Source organism: Ciona intestinalis, chromosome 13 (genome assembly GCF_000224145.3).
Source record: "Ciona intestinalis chromosome 13, KH, whole genome shotgun sequence".
Taxonomy (NCBI): domain Eukaryota; kingdom Metazoa; phylum Chordata; class Ascidiacea; order Phlebobranchia; family Cionidae; genus Ciona; species Ciona intestinalis.
The window spans coordinates 51-3,399 of record NC_020178.2 but is presented as its reverse complement, the minus strand read 5'-3'; the positions used below and the strand labels follow the sequence as shown (position 1 = coordinate 3,399).

Genomic DNA, 3,349 nt, shown 5'->3' with positions numbered 1-3,349 from the left:
TACGTTAAATAGTGGGTGTTTTTTTGATTTTTCGGTTGTAAATATGTTGCATGGTTACCTAGCTCCGCTGTTGTTTTTCGTATTTCGAACGTCTTCAAACAAAGCCCATACCATTAGTTGCATGAGAGGTTGGACGTTATTTGATATTCGCGTCACATTTCCAGAGAATATCAATACCTGACTGTGTTGCTTTAAAACTTATATTAGATGACGGGTAACGCCCAATGTATAGTGTAAGATTTTTATTAGGCTGTAGCATGGCACCGACTGTTTTTGTTATGTTATAACAAATGTCATCGTAGATTCGGATATTTAGGAGCCTGTTATATCGTAACACTTAAATACGTTACAGTCGTTGTATGAAGATAGACCATGAGCACAAGCAGTGTTCGACTTGGTACGAGTTGCTAACTATTATTTCATAAAGTTAATGTTGTACAGTGCAAATAATATTTTATTTCAAACCGTTGTTTTCACTAATACGGTATTATTCTAGAATGAATGAATGTAGTTTACTTTATCTTCGCGTGCTATGAAGACGACAGTCTTTATTTTTACGTATGGCTGATATTTTGGACAACCCATTAGTGACCACTAGGTTGAATCAATTGCCGTTGAGTGTCTTGCATACGCCACCAATGATAGCAACGTTGCACCTTGAAACCCCATATAGAGGCAGGCGCTCAAACCATTCTGTCACGGCGTCGGACAATAAGTGTAAATAGCTAATCCTATATCGCAGTGTTTTAAATTAAAATCTTTTATATAAAAAAACCATTCATACTGATCCTAAAAAAGTTAGAACTTCTAGGTGTCTTGCCCAAGGATACATCCCCCACAATGGTAGCGACACCGAGCCTGGGACACATATACTTCGCGGGAGGCGCGATCACATCGGATCAAGAATATTCCCTGATCCCGTTACAATAGATTAACGAAACATAATTCTTAATAAAAATGTAATCCAAAATTAACATTCACAGGGTTTGTTAATTAGGTAATTTATTCAGTTTTTCATTATTTAACACGCGCTTTATCGTTTATTTAAACTTGATTACAGCATTATCTCTTCATTGGCGACGTCATCATCCAATTTGATGTCTTCAACTAAAATAAATACATAAGTTAATCATCAACAAAGTTGTACATGTGGCAACTCCTTTGATAGCATGAGGTGTATGAAGCAAGAAAAACTTGTTATAATGACAGTCGTAGCCCGCCATGCGAGATTAAATTAAGTATTAGTCATTCATACACACTGCTTCATAACGTACGAATATGTATTACGATGGAGCTAAAGCCCTACAATACAAAGTGCTGTGATTACCGTTTGAGTTTTCGTTCCAAACCCAATGGTTACGGCGGCGACGGCGACGGCGACGACGACGACGAAAGTAGGCATCCGTAGACTCGGTGAGCACGAGGATCCCGATGACGAGCAAGAGTAGAAGCAATGATTTCCTCATCTGCAGAAACAAGCGTTAGCAGAGAGCCCACAGCAAATTAGTACATGTTCCTTACTTTGTTCCCTGCAAACGAAAGATGATTTCGAATCCAAAATCGATGCCTTTTATACAGATTGCATTGCTATTATGGCTTGGATAGTTTCCGTATATTTACAACAAAGAGAAAGAAAAACGTTTCTTGAATTCCAACGACGTGTATCTCAGTTTAGTGAGGCAACATCCGGTAATACTTTCGGAAAAGTATATTATACTGTAGCCTACCAACACTGGGTATGCAGCTTTGACTAACGTTGACAAAACGTTAATATGGTTTTTAAAGCTTGTGTTATAAAAACACGAATATATAACTTTTGAATTGGCTTTTAAAAGTTACTTATGCGTTGTTTCGATCTCTCATCCATACATTAGGAAACACAAAACAAAAAAATCCATAAAAAAGTGTTATAATTTACCCATTACAATTTGATTTTGTACGTTAACTACATGCGTATTTCAGAATGGGAAAGCTGTTCAATTAGACCATAGCAAATTAGGTCTACAGAACCATTGGAGTTTGTTAAACTAATTTATTCGAATACAGTAAACAAAGCGCCATGGATGTCTTTACAAGACAGTTGTTTTAAAGAACAGTCAACACAAATATAGCCTAAAGTTCCTAAGAATTCACGAAACAATTGGAAATATTAAATATAATGATCTCGGATAGAATGGAAGTCTTTAAAGTAACGGAACCATTAAAGGGGGAGTCTCCAGAGTAACGGAACCATTGTACGGGAAGTCTCTAAAGTAACGGAACCATTGTACGGGAAGTCTCTAAAGTAACGGAACCATTGTACGGGAAGTCTCTAAAGTAACGGAACCATTAAACGGGAAGTCTTTAAAGTAACGGAACATTGAACGGGAAGTCTCCAAAGTAATGGAACCATTGGGTGGGACGTCTTTATTTAGAATTAACACTCTAAAGACAAGAGACTTCACGCTAATTCAAAACGTTTTATGAATTCTTATGAAGATTAACGTTAGTGTTGGAGAAACGAGAGAAGAGTGTATGATGGACGATAAACACTTTATGCTCTTTCAAAACGAAAGCCCACCCTAGCTGTTTTTAAAATGTCATGGGCTTTTGTGAAATTTCACCTACGTTACTGTTGTTAACACTTACGTTACTGTTGTTAACACCTACGTTACTGTTGTTATCACCTACGTTACTGTTGTTAACACCTACGTTACTGTTGTTAACACCTACGTTACTGTTGTTTCACGTACGTTACTGTTGTAAACACCTACGTTACTGTTGTTAACACCTACGTTACTGTTGTTAACACCTACGTTACTGTTGTTTCACGTACGTTACTGTTGTTTCACGTACGTTACTAATCGTTAACAGAACAATGTTTTGTAATTTTCCACTTGGCTATACAACGTTGGCAAAGCTATATTAACCCTTTAATATTATTGCAATAGGCATGTGATAGTGTTTATATTTGGTGTAATCGCTTTACATACATACGCTTAAATGCGTGGTATTGGCATTTATTGATTTCTAGTTAAGGTAACCAAGTCGATTCTGTGTATAGCTGAGAAAACTTTTAGGAAACGTCGTCCCAAATATTGGGTAGCACTGTATTACGCATGGTACCGTGGGGCAAGATGAGATACTGTTAGAACACATATTTCCTGATCGTGATTTGAACAATTATCTTGTACACTCAAAAAGAATCGATTATATAATTTTGTAAATAATCTTTGTTTAATACCAAATAAAGAGAATTTAATCACTGACCAATTTACCAACGCGAAATTAATGAGAGTATATCGCACGTTGCTATGGATAAGCGGCTTGAAAACGACAACCACAAATAAGTTGTGCTTTATTTTAGCTC

General features: G+C 36.7%; 1 long non-coding RNA gene across 1 annotated transcript; it reads right to left on the bottom strand.

Moving 5' to 3' along the window:
• Window positions 1-985: 985 nt before the first annotated feature.
• Window positions 986-1,650, bottom strand: LOC100180387. Its single transcript, XR_003396509.1, has 3 exons — window positions 1,522-1,650; window positions 1,328-1,466; window positions 986-1,107 (listed from the first exon to the last, which is right to left on the bottom strand). It is a non-coding gene; the product is annotated as an uncharacterized LOC100180387 (long non-coding RNA).
• Window positions 1,651-3,349: the final 1,699 nt, after the last annotated feature.